Source organism: Sus scrofa, chromosome 16 (assembly GCF_054392235.1).
Source record: "Sus scrofa isolate SSC_HxYL_T2T_F1_AM1 chromosome 16, Sscrofa_HxYL_maternal_Yorkshire_Landrace_v2.0, whole genome shotgun sequence".
Classification (NCBI taxonomy): domain Eukaryota; kingdom Metazoa; phylum Chordata; class Mammalia; order Artiodactyla; family Suidae; genus Sus; species Sus scrofa.
This window is the reverse complement of record NC_139398.1, coordinates 60,778,016-60,798,926: the sequence shown is the minus strand read 5'-3', so window position 1 is coordinate 60,798,926 and position 20,911 is coordinate 60,778,016. Positions and strand designations below refer to the sequence as shown.

At 41.9% G+C, this 20,911-nt stretch overlaps 1 protein-coding gene across 1 annotated transcript in view; it reads left to right on the top strand.

The window, feature by feature from the left end:
- The window catches only part of ZNF366 (zinc finger protein 366), a 404,477-nt gene that overhangs the window by 189,482 nt on the left and 194,084 nt on the right, over positions 1 to 20,911 (top strand). The window contains exons 4-5 of the mRNA XM_085002432.1: positions 9,972 to 10,107; positions 11,405 to 11,523. The gene's annotated coding sequence lies outside the window, so the exon portion shown is untranslated. The remainder of the gene's footprint in view (positions 1 to 9,971; positions 10,108 to 11,404; positions 11,524 to 20,911) is intronic.

Sequence of the window (20,911 nt, the reverse complement as noted above, 5' to 3'; positions counted from 1 at the left end):
AACTATCTGATAAATATGTATGTATGTTTATTATAAATTTTACTGATATAAAGGATGCACAATTTACAAATAATAATAAAATGTACTCTTTACTGTAAAGTCCATATAGCCAATTGATTCTCACAGAATGCTTTAATCGATTTTTGCTGAACTCTTGTATCTGCAGCCAAGCTATGGTTGCAGTTGAACCATGATTTAACAAATGGAGTTGCATCTCAGTCCTGTAACTCTTTTTGCAATCAACTTATCATTTCTCTGATACATAATCTATTACAGATTATAGCCATTAAACTGAAACTTCTTTCAGCTTTGGCACTATGTATGTCAGAACTTTATCTTTTCATAAAGGATGCTAGGAATTTCTTTGCTAAATTGTATTATAGGTTTTGAGTACTGAAGAAAATATCCTCAATTTTTGTGTCTATGTTATTCACAGAGCGTTGTCTATAGCATGACAGCTTTTAAGTTTAATCCACAGTGATAGCATTTTCCTCTTTTTGTAAGTTTAGACAAGCGGATAATATATCAAGCTCTGAAACATAGCATTTCCTGATTTCCATAGTGTAAGTATTCCCATCATGACTGATTTTAAGCTACCAATGTGACATCACTGAACATAGAGTTGGGGAGAGGAGCACAGTACCTCACTATTATATAGCATTTCCACTATACTGATACGATAGACATAAATCATCCACACAACACAGATAATAGTAAAATAATTACACAATAATGAGTTTAGAATATTTATCACCTCTGTTTTTAATAAAACATTTAATTATAAGTTCATATGATTTTATTTATAATAATGGCTGTGTTTATCAACCAGCTCTTAAAATCTCAGGAAATATAACACGGTTCTCATAAGCCGATGCAAGCTGGCTTCAGCACACCAGCGTCCATTATGATATTTAATGGCTTATCATACTTTTTTTAGTTCAAGATCTTACCAGAAACTTGATAAATATACTCTCCTGAAGATATCAATACTCTTCTAATTGCAAATTCTTTAGTTTGGTATTTCTTTATGCTACAGAATATTATTCCCTTGAGATTGTAAAAGACACTCCACATTAAGAAAAATAGGAAAGGGTGGCATTCTAGACTCAAAGAAGTTTTGAGAATTGTAGGATTTCTCAGAGTCCATAATATGCTAGCACACACATTTTGAATCTATCAGGAGAGAATATAATATTCAATTATTATATTTATTTAGCAGGATATAGTTTAGAAAATGCTGCTAAACCATGAATGGACTTTTTTGTACCATTGCATCTTCACCGCAGCAGGGTTTTTTTTTTTTTTTTTTTTGAGTGTATACATTAAAAAAAAAAAATGAAGTGTAGTTGATTTACAACATTGTGTTAATTTCTGCTGTACAGCAAAGTGGTTAAGTTATACATACATATATTCTTTTTATACTCTTTTCCATTAGGGTTTATCATAGGACATTGAACACAGTTCTCTGCGCTATACGGTAGGACCTTGTTGTTTATCTCCTCCCCATATAATAGCTTACATCTGCTAACCCTCACTTCCTGCTCCATCCCTGTCCCACTCCCCTCTGCCTGGGCAACCACAAGTCTGTTCTCTATGTCTGTGAGTCTGTTTCTGTTTTGTAGATAGGATCATTTGTGCCATATTTTAGATTCCACATGTAAGTGATATCATATGGTATTTGTCTTTCTCCTTCTGACTTACTTCACTTAGTATGAGAATCTATAGTTGCACTCAGGTTGCTGCAAATGGCATTGTTTTGTTCTTTTTTATGGTTGAGTAGTATTCTATTGTGTATGTGTACCATATCTTCTTAATTTATTCACCTGTCAATGGACATTGAGGTTATTTTCATGTCTTGGCTATAGTGAATAGTGCTGCTGTGAACATAGGGGTGCAGTATCTTTTGAATTATAGTTTTGTCACCACAGCAGTGTCTGTATTGCTCCCCTAGTAGTTTTGAGCCTCCCCTGCCACCCTGAATCCCTACAACAGGAATCAGGACTCATCTCCTCTAGATCCCACACCACACCATTGTCCCATTCTTAGGGATTTGGGGGTCACCCTGGATGGATCACATGGTTAGTGAACACTTGGGTTACTACCTTATTATCCTCTTAAAACAGAGACCAAATCACACAGATTCCAAGGAGTTTGTGGTCCCTGTATCTGCTTGGGGACATTGACATCCTTATCTAGAACTCCTCTTCATCCCATTACTGTAGGAGAATTGTAGAGGAGGTTTGGGGTGGGGACTGACTTACATCCTCCAGTGCCATCCTACTCCAGTTTACACTCAAATCTTTCTCTTGCTCTTCCCCTGCTTTGCTCTGTAGCAAAATTGGGGGTGGGGACCTTAAGAAGGCAGTGGGGAGGTGAGGCAGTGGGCACCAGCCCTTGCAGACTCCACTTTCCAACTTTCCATCTGGTGAGAGACTGAAGGGAGGGAGGAGGAGAAGAGCCAAGATATTTGCCCCCTACTTCTGCCCTGGGCAGTGTCTCTGGCAATGCTGCTTCTTCTCCATTGTTCTGCTCCTATAGCACCATCCCTTTCCTCTTGGTTCCATTTACGTCTGTGGTCCCAAATCATGGACCAGGAACTTGGCTTCCCACTATGGCCTTACAGCCTAAAGTGGTAGACCCTTTCTGCTGTTGCTCATCTCTGGGTGGCCTCACTATCTTTTGTTTGACTTCCCAGTCCTTCCATCGCCTGTTGTAGCAGACTCCAGGGTGCCCTACACTCATCCTCTAGGTAGTCTCCTTTATATGCCGAGAATATTACTGGAACACCCGAGACTTACTGGCTGAGTCTGGGTCTGGCCATTGGAGCATGCTCAGCCTATGTTTAGCACAAGCTGGGGAATGAATGTTCCCAGAAAGAGCTCCAACTCAGAAAGTGTTAATATAGAAATACCCTGTCTTCCTTCCCTGTGGGGATGGGGCTAACCCTAAGGCTACACTGGCTCCCAGAGTTGCCCAGGATTGACTCCACACTGGGAATATGCTTGATAATGGACTCTTTAGACTGGTTTCCTTCCCTTGCCTATCCTACAACTTCTCTACTCATATTTCCTGGGAAACTGCTTGCACTAGAATCCTGTCACTAGATCTCCTGGGGGCTCCAACCAAGAAACCTCTGTAACTTATTTCCTGCATTAAATCCTCTCTGCTTTAAGTATTGCATGATTTCTGTTCCCTTGGTCAGGCACCAAGTGACACACCTGCACTCTGACACTGGTCACCTGCCATAACCCACGTTTCTACTTTGCTGGCAAGAGGGAGGAGAACTGCCAGATCACTGTTCCTCAGCACTCCCCCCAAAGGTAGCTCTGGGGCAAGTTATATATATAAGAGGCAGAGAATCCCCATGATCACTATGTGTGATATCATTTAACAACCTGTAAGGCTGATGGAAGGGTTTAAATCTAGCCTGTTTCCATTTCAGATTCTTTCAGATACTGTTCTATGGTGATTTACTCTTCAAGGAGTCAAATCTTGGTGCTCATCTTACTCTTTTGTTTTTCAGCATTAACTGTGCCCACTCTAGTTCTCTGCTACATGGAGGTACCTGCCAAAGCAGGGAGCTGCAAAGAGCCTTTCTGGTGGGATTGCTCAGTGGGTGGGCTACTCATGAGTTTATGGCACCAAACAAAGAGCATTGGAGGAGAATCTATATGTGATATTTCAAAGCAAATGTTACAGTCATCATGACAAAAAGCCCCAGGATTTTGTTGCACTTCATTATGTTTGTTTTATGGCTTAGATTGTGTTTGTTTTACACAACATCTGTGCATCACATTGTGTGACTATCAGATGGATACACAGCCCTGTGTGAATGGTGCCCCCTGGAGCTGTGTGATACAGCAGCCCTGGGAAAAAGAGGCACAAACATAATTTTGATACTGATGGCCTCCATAGATGTCAACCTGGTCTTGGATCTTTAATCTATAGGGGAACTCAAAATCAAGGCATTACCAGTGACTGCATGACAACTGGACTCTAGGAGGTCAAAGGAAGCAGAGATCTAGAAAAAGATCCAAGGTTTCTGTTTGTTTCAAAAGAATCCCTCCAGTTAAAGGGGAAGCAGGTTTGGTGAGTCATGCCAAGGAAAATCTCCATTTGGGGTGTTAAGTACAGGGAGAAGTTGAGGCAGAGAGCGGGCCCTTGGCTCCCATAGCCTATTGCAGGCAGAAGGAAGAGAAAAATATCATGATTAGCATGTTTCTCTCCTTCCTTCGATTAAGATGACAGAAGCAGGCAATCTGCCGCTTGTACTGAAAGGCCACCGGGAAGGAGGAAAGAAGCATCTGTTCTGAGAAACTGCCGTTTAAAAATGCAAGAAGTACACAAAGCAAAGGAGGAGCGCTCCGTAGGGTAGGCCATCAGCTCAGAAAACAGGGAGAATTGTAGCGGTTCTCTGAGAAAGCCATGGTTTGCCCCAAATCCCAGCAGTGAGGCTCTGGAGTCCTGAGGAGGGCCTCCAGTGTTTCCACCAGATGGCTCTTGATGGCAATCCTAAGAGATGCCCTCTGTCAAGAGAGAAGTGCCACCCACCCCTTACCTCTGTGGCCAACCATCCTCACCCTCACTGACCAGTGCTGTCCATTTTTAGGGCGAGTTACAGTGCCCTCCCTTGTATCTTCTTCTCTGTTCTCTGCCCAAGATGTTAACTATTTTTGATGGAAAAATAAGGCAAGCCAGTGTCTCCAATGGGACAGGGTCACTCAAAACCCCACAAGTTTGAAGGGCCTGCATGTACCTAGAGGACTCAAGAACCTCATTCAAAGGTGCCAACACTGACCTGCCAGCTGGAAATCATCTGAAGCCCTGAGAGTTACATTTGGCCTCCCAACCCTCCCTTTCTTGGGGTTGGAAATCAGTCAGGTTCAAAGCAAGCTCCCCTACCTCTGGCTGCTTTTGATATTCAGAGTCACCACCACAAAGGCTGTTGGTCAGAAGGGATGTAGGGTCCCACCTTTCTGAGGACATGTATATTCTACCTGGGTTAATTTGTAGACTGGGCTGGATTGTAAGCATGTATGGACGGCAGCAATCTGTGCACTCCTTGTGTGGTTGGCTTCAAGCTATTCTCATAGTAGATACTCAGTCAGTATTTAAATTTGGAAATAATTGTTTCTCAGGTCTTGCAACTCTCCCAGTTAAAGTAAACCAGGCTTGCAAATAAGAACAGAAAATTGGACAATCTTCTTTTCCAGAGTCCCAGGTGTCTTTTCCTTGGCAGAAAGGATCATCTTCAACCTATTTTCTCACAGTAAAATGGGAGTAATAAAAGAACCTTTTTACAAAGGTTTAATGAAGTCAGAAATGTAAAACAGCGTGGCATGTAATGATTGTGCTTATTATTATTATTATTACAATGTTATTTGTAAACGAAGCATATTTTCTCTAGGCATTCTGTGAGCAAGGTGGGAGCCCTCTGAGCCTCCCCTTTGAAAGAGAAGAGGGCACTGTACAAATGTGGCTGATGCAGAAGGAACTTCATGATAGTCACACTGATGTCCTGTCCACTCCTGACAGCCATTCTGAGTGACTAAGCATTTGCATTCCGTAGCCTATCTGCAAATCCAGGGGTATCCACAGACACATGTCTTTCCTTCTCAACCACTCCAGCCAACCATTGCCAATTCCTTGCAAGAAGGTGTGCAGCCCTGCCATGGGTTTGGGATGGGCACTCCCATTTGCTTGTGGCTTGCTTTTAGGTCATGACAACCTATTCTCAGGTTCCAGGCCACAGAGAATATTAGCAATTGCAAAGGAAAGACTTACTGGCATACCTGTGCTTTGTAAGGCCACAGCATCCACAGCCAGCCCTGAGCTTCACTTGTCTGGAAGGTTCAAGAGGCAAGTGTCAGAAAGATGACTTTGGTTTTATGACCTGCCTGGCCACAAAGGCTTTTGCTGAATTACATTTTAATCTTGTATCCTAGTCTTTTAAATCAAGGGTTAATATAATAATAGTCAAATGAGTGTTTATGTTGTTTCATAAAGCCCTTGCAGAATGCACTATTATTATTGCTGGCATTGATAGCCTTAGTCTTAGCTCTAGTGATAGAATCTTACATTTGTAATGTGTTTAGTGGGGCAAGTCACATTATGTATGAATAAATGAGGTGAAAGAGCTGCAGTGACGATGTGAGGCGAGCTGAGCCTCAGGCCATGTGTTCCAGGTGTTTGTTCTCTCTAAGCTGCCCTCCCTTTGGATCACACAGGCTAGCATGCTGTTTTTTATATAATGACCCATATGACAAAGTCCTCTAAGAATGACTAGACAAAGGCCTTAATCGCCTGCATCCTTATACCAGATCATCTTTTCTTTTGGCTTTGAGCTGCCAAGCAGTTGAGAAGCAAAGGTAAAGATCAGCCACAACCACGTGGCTTTTGGAATTCAAACTTCCTCATCCTTTTCTATTTCTTTTGAGTTTATATTTCTAAATTGAAATTAATTTAGAATTAATTTGAATTCTGAAATTTTCTATTTTAACAGACTGTGACTTTTATTTTATGCCATTTCAGTCCTTTTAGGACATAAATGAGGAGTACATTTCAAGAAAGACAATATAATTGGCCACTTCAGTTTTAGCCAGTAGGAAAAGGGACCACAGAACTCTTCCTTTATTCCAGATATTTTGCTGTTTTGCTCTCCAGAGAATGATCTTTTCAGAGTAAGTTTACCAGATAAAACACAGGATGCCTGGTTAAGCTTGAATTGTTTGTAAATAATGAATAATATTGTTTATTGCATACTAATATAGCATACTGATTTTTTATACTAAAAAATTATTTGTTGTTTATGTGAAATTCAAATTTATCTGGACGTCCTGTATTTTATCTGCTAAATCTGGCAACTCAAATTCAGAGTGACAAAGATCCTTGCTTTTGCACCTATGCAGAGAGAAGCTAACAATAAAGGTGCAATATTCAAAACAAGTTTATAATAAAAGTTAAAAAAAAATGAGCTGGAAATCTTTAAAGTCAAATTTTGAATAACCGGCCTTTGCAAAGAAGTTCACTGTCCATGCCCAGAGGTGGCGGGCTCTACTGAGGCTGGATCTGACTGCAGCCTGGGACTCTTGAAGACAACATGGACCTGCCCATGCTTTCCCAGGAGCTGCTGAGCAGCACTTGACTGGGTCAGCCTCTCCACAATGTACTAGGACAAGTTTTGGCCAGTTCCTCCAACCTTTGATTTGGAAAACTGCAAATTTAACTCTAACCTCCACATAAAAGAGGCCAAATTCTTCCTCCACTCCAATCAAAAATGTCTGCCAGTTACTTCTGGGATCCCTGGGAGTATTTTATAGGAGCTCCCAGAGTGGTCTCCCACCTCCCCTCCAGTCCCCTCTCAGTGGTCTGCAGCCCTCATCCATATGAGTGGTGCCTGGTTCCTGCAACAAAGTCAGCAAGCAAAGTGGGCATGGCTGCTGGCTCCCTCTGCCATGGGACCCCCAAAGCCTAAAATCCCAGAAGATGACTTCATGGTCCCACAGTTGGTCCAGCCTCACCGCCCTGCTGTGCTCTAGGAGGAAGTGGAGGGGAGCATCTTTCCTGTGCTCTGTCCCACTGCTGACGCTGGGGCCTAGAGCACCTCTGCTGGGCTTCCACAAGCCATCGAGTGCTTCAGGACCACAGCGCCTCCTCCTCTTCCTGAAGTGCTCTCCATGGGGCTTAAACAGGGGACATGTCATGTCTGCTTTCTTTTCCCCAGAGAGCAAAGCTCAAAGCTTCCTCCTTATAACAAAGAAAGCCCTCTTGCAAATCAGCTTATGATACAGACCAGTCTTGAAGCTTTTGCAACAGTTAGACATGCTTAAACTTAACTGAAATTCAGTGGGGAGCAGACCCTAAAGCTCACCCTGTGATCCTCTTGGCCCAAATCACATCTGACAAGGGGTCGTTAGTTGGCTTTAAGGATGGCTATGGTTGTGAGCTTAACTGCTTAAATCTGTGGTTCAAGGACATTGGCACAAAAGGACATCAGGCTGCCCGTCAGATGGTATTTCCCTTTCTCCTTGATGCTGCTCTTTTGAGAACAAGAAGTTTCCCTTGGGCCTATAGTGGTATACCAGCAGCCAGCAACCAGAGCTGCTGCAGGAGTGACCGTGTGTCTGGAGACAAAGTGTCTGGCTGAGTCAGAGTGTGTGCTCCCCACTGAAGACATGGACAATCAGTGGCTAAAATCAGGCCTTTATTGGACACTGTACCATGGCCTCTCTTTTTCCTCCTGTACTCTCCCCTCTCTCGCTTGTATAGGCAATGGATGATAATGCCTGCAGAGTGCTTAGAAATGCCATCTCCATGTGCCAGAGCTTCACTTCTCAGCAAGGTGCTCTGGCTTGACCTTGCCCTGCAAGTGTCTCTGGGTATCTTTGTTCCATGTTAATTTTGGACCTAAAAGTACTGAAGGGGACAGCCACGTGATGCATTTGACCTTGCTAAGGAAAATACCTCTGGTTTTCTCAGTGTGGTTACTCAGGTGAATCTGCAGACTCAATGACAACACACATGTCCTAACCACTAGGTCAGAGGCCCCTGGAGGACAGGTTCCCCTCAAAGCAGATCCTGAGACAAGGACTTGAATGTAATTAGTTTATTTAGGAAATGATCCTAAGTAGCAGAGTGAGTGAGACAGGGAATGGAGGAGAGACAGCAGAAGGAGCATTAATGGCATTCCTGCTGTGGGCTCTAGAACTGGGCTCAGTTCTGCGGGGTTGCCTTGAATAGTCTGTAAAGAGCATACGTCACATTGTCCCACCCAAGGGCAAGAAGCTGGGGCACATACCCACTAACTTCTCCCCATATGGGCCGAGGGACATTCCTCAGCATGGGCCAAACAGGCCAGGGACAGAGAACACCCTGAGGCCCAGAGTGGGACCTGACTGCAGGTGACCTCCAGAATGGGTATACTATAAATGGGCCATTGACAACTGTGCCAGCAGAGATTGTGCTTCTTCCTAGCTGCACCCTTAGCACCTAGACAGTGCCTAGCACTTGATGGATGTTTAATAACCATTATTAGTAGGATGAGCAGGGATGCTCATGAATGAATGAATGAATGAATGGGGAGCACAAGTATATGCACAAATATAGCTTAATGGTTCAGCAAATGCTGATCAATTGTCAAAATTTATTTGGGACCTTTCAAAACCAACTCAAGTGTCAGTGACTGTGGTTAGCAGTGGGCAGGTCAAGCAATCTGCTTTCAGTTTGAAGTCCTTCACCGGAGTAGGCGGGGAGCGACCAGGGAAGGCTGTCAAATCCAAAACCAAGAAAGGGAGCCTCCCTATAAAGTACCTTGGAAATGATAATATGGATGTAAATAGGAAATACTATTATATTATTACCTCTTTTCCTGGGTTTTCTGGGCACAAGGGATTCAGGAGCCCACTGGGCTTCCTATCACATTGTCATGTAGCTTTGGAAGTTAGACAAGCTTTTTTATACTGAAGCACAGTTTGCCTCCTAATTGCTCATTGGTTTCCAGTGGCTTCAAATTCCAGCTTCATTACTATTAGCTATGTGACTGTGGTTCAGTGGCTCATAGTTTCTGTGTATTATCTTCCTCACCCATAAAATGCCTATGATAATACTGTAAGCTTTCTATGTAAGAGATGGTCTCTGCTTTCCAACTGAATCATTCAAATTCAGGCTCCACCATTCACTAGCTTGACCTAGAGTGACTTCTCTGTGCCTTCACTTCCTGATCTGCAAGATGGGGATGATAATAGCACCTAACTCACGGGGTTGTTGTAAAGCACTTGGTAAGTGATATGTGTATTAGTTCTTATTTCATCTCTTTGAGGTGTTATGGATATTAAGGTAATACATATACAGCTTATATAGAGCTCACTCCCTGATATGGGCTTGATATATATCAGTCATTATTATTTTTTTACTGCAGCAATATTAAAGTACTTCGTCAATTATTTGTTCCCCTGACTTCCTCTCTTTTCCAGCTAAACATCCACTCCTGCCAGCATTCATGGTAAAGTTTCCATCCCATCTACGATCTGACCTGTGCAAATATGGTATGACTCGCATCCTGTCCTCCCTACATTGATGTGCAGCATGAAGTTGCTGTGGTTCCCTGAGGTGTGTCTTTTTAAATTTCTTTGCAATTACTCACACAGCCATTATCATCAGAAAATGGCATCTAATTAAAATATTTACAGAAAGACTATAGAATAAAACTGTATCTTACAGTTCCTGCTGGGTCTACAGAAACCCAACTTTATCTTTTGGTCAAATAGCTTTTTTTGGGGGGGGGTCCAATAAATACTGCTCCATTAGCCCATTTTCAAAATGAGAACTTATGTTAGGAACTTATAGAGAGATTGTATGTAAGAGTGGGTTAGACTCTCATTGAATTGTGAGCTTATGGGTAAGAAGGAAGATGTGAATTTTTTAAAAAAGGGAATTGAGACTCAGGTTAAAGGGTCATGTTGCAGAAATGATGTTTCAGGGTTCAATTTGGACAAGTTTTTCCTGTGGTTACATCCAGGACACTGTCACCCATCTGATGGCTTAGCTTTCTCTGAGTCCCAATCACCAGTTGTCCTTTAGATCTTCCTTTCTCCAGCTTTTTGATCTCATTGAGGCCTTGGGTCTTTGGTGTTTTTGGCTTCAGTCACCATCTTGTGTTCCCACCTCCACACGGCCTCAGGGTATCACCCTGGTTTACCTCCTATGCTTATAATAGCTCTTTCTCAAGTTATTTCATGGACCTATCTTAAATCCTAACATCCTCCTCCCTCTATATCCATTCTTGGGTATTCTCAGTGGTATCCATGCCTTCAACTAACATCCATGCTCTTACAACCTCAAAGTCTAAATACCTACCCCAGATTTCCCTCTTCTCTTAGAGACTCAGCAAGTTAAGGGCTTGACATAGTCTCCATGAGGGTGTGGGTTCAATCCCTGGCCTCTCTCTGTGAGTTAAGGTTCTGGCGTTGATGCAAGCTGTGGTGTATGTCTCAGATGCAGCTTGGATCTAGTGTTGCCATGGCTGTAATGTAGGCCAGCAGCTGCAGCTCCAATTTGACTCCTAGACTGGGAACTTCCATATGCTACAGGTGTGGCTGAAAAAGGGAAAAGAAAATGTCCACAATGAAATTCTCTATCTTTTCCCACTTCCAACTTCTTTATCAAGCTGCATTTCCTATTTCGGATAATGACATCACTATCTAAGGCTGAAACCTAGGAACCATTGCAGATTCCCTTTTTATCAACTCCACTGATTGTAGTTATTACATATCTCTTGCATCAGTCTTGTCTTTCCCTTGAGCCTTGTCATTGCCATCATTTAGACATTTCTCCACATGGGCTATTTGAACAGTTTCCAAAAGCTCTCACTGCTGTCATCATCTCTCCACCTCTTTTCTCCTTCTAGCTCCAGCCTCCACATGGTCTTCAGAGTCATCCTCCTAAGCTGCAGATGCTATCATCTTCTTTGACATGACATCTACAGCTCTTTATCAACCGGACTCTTTAAGGACCTTACCTCTCCAGGTATCTGTTAATATGCTGAAATCAACCAATCAAGAAATATTTCATGAACACCTTCTACATGCTTAAGATTGTGTTAGGTCTTACAGAGGTTATAAAAGAAGTTTAGTACATGGTCTTCAAATTTTAAGGGCTTTCAAAACTAACATGAAAAGAATTATTGCATAATTAAGTGCTTAATTGTGTAGTGTAGACTGCAGAAGCAATATGAAATATATTTCCAAGTTGGTTTTCTAAGGTTCACTAAAATCCACAAGTATGTGTACACGTATAAATTGCACATGTATAATTCCTTGATAAGAAGTTTATAATATGGATTGCCTTGGTAACACTGGTTATATTCTGAAGCAGCAAGGATGTCACCTCTATCAGGCAACAAGCCTTCATTAGTTCGAGTGCTTCACAAAACTACTTATTTTATTGCATATTCATTCTGCTCTTATCTCAGTAGGACGGAAAATTATTTCTGTAATTGAAACTAAAAATGGGCCACTGCTTATAATTCTTAGAGGTATATAAATCAGATAAAGTCAGTGTCAGGTCAAATAGACAAGGTAAGGAAGAAAAAACACTCGTAACTGTGATATGAACTGCATGTTTGTGCCGCTCCCCGACCCCCCACCCCCTCTGCCACCACCAATTCATGTTGAAGACTAATCCCCAATGTGTTAGTATTTGGAGGTGGGACCTTTGAGAGGTAATTAGGTTGTAAGAGTGGAGCCCTCATGAAAGAGATGAGTGTCCTTGTAGAAAGCAGTGGGAGAGGTGACCTCTTCCAACCACATGAGGATGCAAGAGAAGGTAGCTACCTGCAAGCCAGGCAGCAGGCCCTCAACAGATGCCATACCTGTCAGTCCCTCAATCTTGGACTTTCCAGCTTCTAGAACTGTGAGAAATAAGTGTTTGTTGTTTAAGCCACCCAGTCAATGTTATTTTTATAATAGCTGTCTGAACTGATTAGACAAATGCCAGCCTAACAACCTAAATATTGTACAGCTGCAAGGTAAAGAATACTAGCTCAAAGCAGAGAACCTCCACAACAGACGGGACTGCAGTCTAATGCCAATCTAGCTCTTTCATTAGGAAGCTGCGTCAGGATGCCCATTATGATGCTCTCATCTTATCAAATCCCTGGGCACAACTCCACAGGGAGGCCATAAGCACCCAGTTTCCTTCCCTGAAAATAGGTAGATTCAACTTTGCAAGAAAGGAAACCAATTTAGATAAAATATGGTCCCCATTACTTTCCTTGTGAAAATTGTTCTTAGGTGAGACATCAGAAGTCCAGGGAGGTGATACTGTCTCTCCTTGTTCTTGCTCATCAAATTGTACCTTGAAATAAAAGGAACTGGTGCTGATGAGTTTAAATCATCCTGGAGTGGCCTGAGCTTTGGATTGTGAGCCAGTTCCTAAGCCTAGCTTGAGCCTAGTCCTGACCCTGTTGTTAACCAGTTGTGTGTGTCTGGTAAGCCCATTAACTTCTAGAGTCTCAGGCTCCTTATTCTTCACAAAGTCTCACTGGTGATAAACACATTTTATGTGAAAACATTTCAGGAAGTTTGGGCCCCTAAGAAAGTAGGGTATCTGAGACTCCTACTGTGACCCTTTAAAGTGCCCTGGGACCATAATCCCTTTGTGACTTGTGACTTGCCTCTGCGCTCCACTTACCATCATTGTGGCACCTGCTCACTTGTTCCAGAGCCAAAAATAGCTTTCAAAGGACCTGTTGTACTAATACAGTGTTTTCAGGTTTTGAAAGCACTTTTACACACACCATTTCACTTAATCCTCATTATACCTCTTTGAAGTAGGCAGAGCAAGTATTATTCTTAGTTAAGGGATGAGGAACATAGGCTCAGAGTCTGGGAGTATTTCCCTTCTTTCAATCTCTCCCAACTCCCCAGCTTCTCTCTCTGCTTTTCCTGAGGTTCAGGTATCCCTTTTTTCAGTCCTTCTCCATCCTCTGCGCCCTCCAAATTAGAGCCAAGAAGTCCTCCACCCCTCAGTCACAACCTATCTCAAGAAAAATGTTCTCTCTTGCCCCTGTAAATTTCAGGTTTCCTGCAATTCTTTGCATGGGAGAAAAAGGAAAATCCCAGTCTTTATGCAAGCATGTATCACCTGCCTACCCTAGGCCAGGTATTCTGCCTATTCTTATTCTTCCTCACTTCCTTTTAAATCTCCATCATTACAAAAACCTATTCAGCAGTTATTCCCTGACGTCCTACTCTGTGCAGGGTACGTGTAGATATTTTGTATTGAAGGTAGCAGGTACATGCAAGATGCTCACAGTTGGAGGGGGTAGCTATTTGCCTTTTTAAGTGGTGTATATGTTTTATGACTGCCCTGTGGTCCTCTGCATTTGTATTTCCAGTCTTGGATTGTAAATTACATGAAGATGGTCCCTGCATGTTAAACTTACTTCTAGTTGATGTGTGGAAAGAGATGAGTCAACAGGGCATTTTTGTCTGCCTCAGTGATTTCCATCAAAAGTCAGGATGGTGGAAAGTGAAAACAAAGCAAAACAGTTTCTTCTCAAAGGAAATAGCTAAAAAAATGGTGGCAAAAACAAGATCATTTAAATTACTGCATGGTGTATGTTCCTTAATCTTTATTTATAAGACTACAGATATGCTCCTATACCCAGCTGCTGGGTTAAAGGAAATTTTCTATGAAGAATGAGCTACACTTACAATGCTCGTTTGTGCATCTGCTACATGAACCTGGTAATGAAGTGTAAGTTCAAGACCTTGTTAATTCATTAGTCAGTAACTTATTGATTCTGAAAGCTACAGACCCTGTGCCTTGTCATCATTTTTGTAAAGCATTCCTCAGGGTGGTGTTCACTGTAAAATATTGAGCTTATTAAGGGTTTTTGGGCCCCTGATTAACTTTCACAGCAAAAGCTATGTTAAGTAAATTAGGTACCAAATAAATCTGAAATGATTGTGGAAAGTCATCAGCTAAATTAAGACGCTGACAGCTCACATAACAAGACGTGAAGCAATGGTAATTAAGAAAAATAATCGCCTTAGCTGCTGAGAGGACAGGTTTGACCCCCAGTGAAGTAACTCCCAAGGCATCTGTTTTCTAAAAGACAATTCTTGCTGCTTTGTTCTGCTGTGAAGGGCGAGAGGGGCAAGAGACACTTTTCTGTATTCCAGTATCCACCGCATACTCTAATGGAGAGAACTATGTCTAGGGAATAAGCTTGTTTGAGGCAGAAGGTCAGATTCGAGGAGTTATCTGAGATCTCTTTTAACCTGAGGTGTGGCAGACTCACAACTCCCTACACCCTGCCCTCTTCTATTGAAGAGGCAAGAAAATGAAAACCTCATCTTTCAGGTTCCTTTACAGGTAGGAATAGTCATGGGACCTAGTTCAGCTACTGAGATGTGAATGGGAGTCACTGGGTGCTGGTCTGCGGAAGCGTTTCAGAAGGGACAGATGCGACTGGATTGCCCATTTTGTCTTTTGCTTCTTCCCTCCTTCTTGGAAGGTGACCGGATGCCCACTGGAGGTGCAGCAGCCATGATTGAAGGGTGGCAGAACAGGAACCCCAAAGGACCCAATTTATTTATGCCTGAGCCTCTTTCTCAATTGAGAGAATTGCTTTTTGTTTAAGCCATTTTCAGCAGGGTTTTTGTTGTTTGCAGTCAACATATATGCCAAATTTGAGGATCTTTCAGCTCAGAGGATCATTCCTCAGCAGTATTATTGGGTTTAGCAGAAGTAAAACAACAATGACAGTATTGTATTCTTCAAGGTAACGATTTACATTAGGAATTTTCAGACATAGATACGAACTCTGGAGAACTCAGAGACAGACCCGTGAAAACAGGCCCAGCGTTAAGCATTGCTCTCATTGGGCCCTTCAACCTGTCAATCTGGTGACGATTATCTTCTTAGGCTATAACTTTTCATCAATTCCAATGGACTCATTTGAGAAGCAGGATTGTATCTTCTTTACTGACTTTTTAGATTATGCGACTGTGTTTGCTCTCTTGGGATCTAGTGTTTAAAACTCTTCCTTCTCCAAGGTATGCTTCTAAAGGTATAAAGATAAGATAGGGTTTCCTGGCTATATCACTTTGACCTACCATACTTGGGTTCTTTCATATAATCATGGAAAATGAAGCCATGACAACAAAGACAAATTCAGACCTAAAAGAGTGTAAAGAAGGGAGAATGAGGAGTTCCATTGTGGCACAGAAGGTTAAGGATCCGATGTCTTTGCAGTGGCTCTGGTTGCTACTGAGGTGTGGGTTCAATCCCCATCTCAGCACATTGTGTTAAGGATCCAGTGTTGCCACAGCTGTGGCGTGGGTCACAGCTGCAGCTAGGATTTGATTCCTGGCCTGGGAACTTCCATATGCCATGGGGTCAGCTGGTAAAGAGATCACGGTACCTCTGCTTGCTTCCTCTTGTATCAAGTGTCTATATAGCAGAAATAGGATTAAGAGTCGATATTTCTCCCTGCCAATGACGTAGTTGTATATATTTTAAAAGATTTTTTTTATACTTAATTATGGGATACACTGGGAATTTGGTTATATTCTTTCTTGAGATTATTTCTTTGATTTCCTCTACAAATATTTATTGAACATTATGTTAGTTCTCTAATTTTCCATAACACAATACTGCAAAACTTAGTAGCCTAAAACAAAAAAATAAGCATTTGTTATCTCACAAGGTGTTTGAATGTCAAGAATTCAGGGACAATTTAGCTTGGTGATTCTTGTTGTAGTCAGGATATCAGTGGGGCTTCAGTCATCCAAAGGCTTGACTGACGCCAAAGGATCACTTCCAAGATTGCTCACTCACAAGACTATTGGCAGGAGGCCTCGTTTGTAGGAGACTTAACAGATAGTGACATTGCTTCCCAGAATGATTCTCAATGACCCTTGGCTCTACTCTATGATTCATTTTTCCTTTTCCATCAAAAGTAACTCATATGGCTGTATAGTTTTCGTAGCTTGTTTCACCCTCTGGAAGTTTGAGTCTAGAGGCTGTTTTTACTTTTATACTATCTCTGCCCCTTTTAATACAAGCTGGCCATATTTCTGAAAATACAAGTTGTGGATCTGACAAAACTTTGTAGATTTGTGATCCTATTGAGGTTCACTCCATACAGTAACATACACAAATTGCTTCAAGATAAGCCCTTCTCCTCTTGAGCTTCTATGAGACTTCAGAGGGACAACATCTTTAAACTTCTTAGAAGACCTGTTGACTTAATAGTTCTCCAAGCACAGCCTTGGATCTTTCTGAGATCTTAAAGGATTTAATAGTCAATTCCTTGACTTCATCTTTAGACTATATTTTTCTGAGAGTACTCTCACAAGAGTTTGCTAGAAGGGCAAACTGAAAAACTTTAAATACAGCACTTCCTGGGTTCTTTGTATTTAGCAGTCTTTCCTTTAGCTTATCTCTCACCTCTTAAATTTTACCATAAGCAGCAAGAAGAAACAAGGTGGCATCTTCAGCACTCTGACTGGAAATTTCCTTAGATCAGCCAGTTCATCAGGTATAGTTTCTAATTTCTACTATGTTGCTGAACATTTTGCCGCTTCTTAAGAAGGATCACCTTTCCTCTAATTTCTAATAGCTTTGTCCTTCCTTTCCTTTAAGACTCACCTGCAGCTTCCTTAAAGGGTATCAAGCATCTACTGTCAGAACCTTCAAGGTTTTTCAGCCTTCTCTAATAGTTTCTTCTAAGTCCATGCAACTTCTGCCCACTTCCCAATTCCAAAACCATTCCCATGTTTCAGATTTTTATTATAATAGCACTATTGCACTTTCGGGTACTAAAATCTGAATTATCTATCTATTGTGGTATAACCATTACTCAGAAACTTAGCATATTAAAACAAATAACATGTATTATTGCACAGTTTCTGTGGGCTATGAATTTGGTAATGGCCAGCTGGACAGCTCAGGTTCTCTCATAATATTGCAGTCAGGATGTCAGCGAGGGCTGCAGTCATCAGCGGGCTTGACTGGAGCTAGAAGATATATTTCTAAGACAGCTCACTTGGTTATTGGCAGGAAGCTTCAGTCATAGAGCTGCTTGAGTCTTCCCGTGGAATGTCAGCAGGTTTCTTTAGGGTGAGAGGTCTTGCAAGAGAAACCAAGGCAAAGCCATAATGTCTTTCATGACCAAGCGTCAAAAGTCACAACCCATAATTTCCTTGGTACATTTTCGGTGGCATAGGTCAGCTCTGTTCAGTATGGGAAGAGATCACACGTGGGCATGACCATCAGAAGGTGAGGACCTTTAGGGCCGTCGCAGAAGCTGGCTACCACAAACACATCGGAGCCAAGGTTCTATGCAAGGCAAACTGGGTCAGACGAAAAGGTCCATTTCCTCGAGGAACTTATATTCTAACTTGGATTATTAGACATATACACAAAATAATGTGAGAAAATTATTGAATTTTGTAGCCAAATTGCTGGGACTGTAAGGAAAAAGCACTTCCTTGATGCATGAGCGGGAAAATAGATGTTTAGTAAATAGTAAATATTCCTTGAGTGAACAAAACCCTGTAGCAAGGTCAGGGAAAAATTAAAAACTAAGAATAGGGCATTGGGTTTAATGATTAAATATTGTTTTGGAGTTCCTTTGTGGTGTAGCAGGTTAAGGATTTGCTGTTGTCACTCTAGTGGCTCAGGTTGCTGCTGTGGTGTGGATTTGATCTCTGGCCCAGGAACTTCCACGTAACATGAGCATGGCCAACAAACAAACAAACAAACAAACAAAACTCTATTGTTTTAATTGTTTAGAAAAATGATTTCAGGAGACTATTGGAATACACTTGAAATTGCAAGTGGTTGAGGAGATGATGAAGGTAGGTAAGTTTGATAGTAACAGGGAGGGGGAGAGATGAGGTTTAGTTTCAAGAAGTTGGCCAAAAAGTTATATTCTGCTTAGGGGCAATTTGGGCATTTTTCTAGGCAATAGAGGAGTCAGGAAGAAGAGGAAGGAAAAGGGGACAGAGACTGGAACCTTGATAATTGATGGAACAGTGTCCCAGAAGGATTCACAAACACAAAGAGAGGACTAGACTTGGAAAAGAAAAGGGCTGTTTCTTCCTTTGAAAAAGAATAGATGATAAAGAGACATTTTGGAATCATGAAGAGGGAAGGTTCGTTAGGGTATATTGAATGGCCTTGACTGTTTTTCAGTGAAGTGGGGACAAGATCATTTTATAGTCTGAGGGGATGGAGAGGGGATAGGAGCTTGGGGACACTAGAAGGGGGAAGAGCTGTGCGAAGGAGCTGGAGAGGAAGTGACCCCAGTACTACGGGGTGGGAGTGAGCAGCTGGCTGAGGTTGGGTCATATGGTCTCTAGGAGATGCATGATGGGCACAATGCCCTCTGGTTTCACTTAGCAGGCTGTGAGCAGACAGGAAGTGGGTAGAGAATAACAGCTGCTGATGCAAACAGCCATGGTGAGGAATCTCCGGAGACTTGGTCCATCTGATTTGCACCCTGACTGATTGTTCCTGTTATGTGGTATAATTTCTTTCCTTTGAAAATCACTATAAACCTCAGGCCGAGAAGAAATGGCATAATCTGTCACTTAAATGTGTGATGTGTAATGGGGGAAATATGGAAAGGGTTTAAATCTTTTTAACAATTCTTAACATGAACAATTTAAGATTCAGTCACTGATTAGCATTGCCTCAGAACAAGTAAATAATGTTAATATCCTCTTTGTAATTCAGCCCACAGGAAATAAACACTGAGTTTTCATGATCTTCCATAGATGGATCCTATAAAGAAATACATAAAGCCAATGGCACTTTATGGAAAATATTCTTAAATAATAGTACTGGACCAGGACTTAGAAGATGTGGGTTCCATTCCAGCTCTGCTGCTATCTCTCTGACTCTGGGCAGGTCACTTAATCACTACTGGGCCTTAATCACTTTTGTAAAGTAGGGAACTGGATTGGATGTTCTCTAATGCCTTTCAACTCTAACATTTCATGGTTCTATGGTTTCCAGCCCATCAAATCAGCTCGATTTTCCACTGTGAGTGCCATAAATGTTGGACACTAGGGGTCACATTTAGATAACCACTCAAACACATCTGTCTGAGTCTGGTAAACATGCCCCATTTCCTTCAATAGGTGGCTCTCAGCAGCTAGATGATGATTGGTCTAGTTTCTCACTAAAAATATTCCTAAGTGGGATTGTGTTGTTTCCCCTTCCAGTGGCTCAAAGATTCTGGGGGGGAAGTGAGAAACTTTCCCTGATTCAGGCTTTTCCCTCTGGGTTCATGCTATTTTCTCTTTTTCACACAGGAGCCCACATCAGGCCAGTTGTTCATTCATGGCACAGATAAATTCTTCCTGAAGCTCTCATATTTTTACTCACTAATACTCTTTCTTGGCTGCGTGAGTGATACCCCCAAGTGGATAACTTTTTAAAAAATTAGAGTTGCCTTCATGGAAAACCATTTTTAAGAGCTCCTCATTGAATGATCCAAAGTTCTTCCATGAACTGTTTTTGTGATCTATTTGCTTTCAGGAGAAGTCACCTAGAGAGATGGGCTCCTTCCCCAGTTTCTTCCCCAGGTGGTCTCTGTAGTCTTTCTTTATCATGGTCCAAATTCGGCATCCCTCCGTACAACCTCAGTCACATTTGCCCCATCTTAATGTTCAATTCTCAGTAAAGGTGGGGGATTAAAACTGTTAGTCAACATGGGGAAGGAAAATGTTATAAACCTTCCCAATACTTAATAGCAATGTTTCCCTGCATCTATATAGCTTCACATTTTTCCAAGTGTTTTTACATATATTATTTCCTTTGAGTATCATTGTCCACCCTAAGGAAACCAGGAGTACCATCACTGAATAGAATCCCCATTAGCAGAGGCCACCAGAAGTAGGCAAGGGTTTGGCCCAGAGTTTGAAAGGTGGAGAAGTAGAATGTTCAAAGGCAGAAAAAAAGTGAAAACAGTGTGAAGAACAGAATTCATTTACTCTCATCCCAGAGCTGAGGGGAGAGGAAGAGTTGAGATTGTAATGAAGTTTTAAAATAAGTAAGATTGATTTGGGAGTTCCCGTCGTGACTCAGTGGTTAACGAATCTGACTAGGAACCATGAGGTTGTGGGTTCGATCCCTGGCCTTGCTCAGTGGGTTAAGGATCTGTCTGGCGTTGCTGTGAGGTGTGGTGTAGGTCGCAGACGCAGCTCAGATCCCTCCTTGCTGTGGCTCTGGTATAGGCTGATGGCTATAGCTCTGATTAGACCGCTAGCCTGGGAACCTCCATATGCCGCAGGAGCAGCCCTAGAAAAGGCAAAAAGACAAAAATAAGTAAATAAATAAATAAATAAAATAAGATTGAGGAGAAGGATCAAGATGATGGACAAGTAAGACCTCA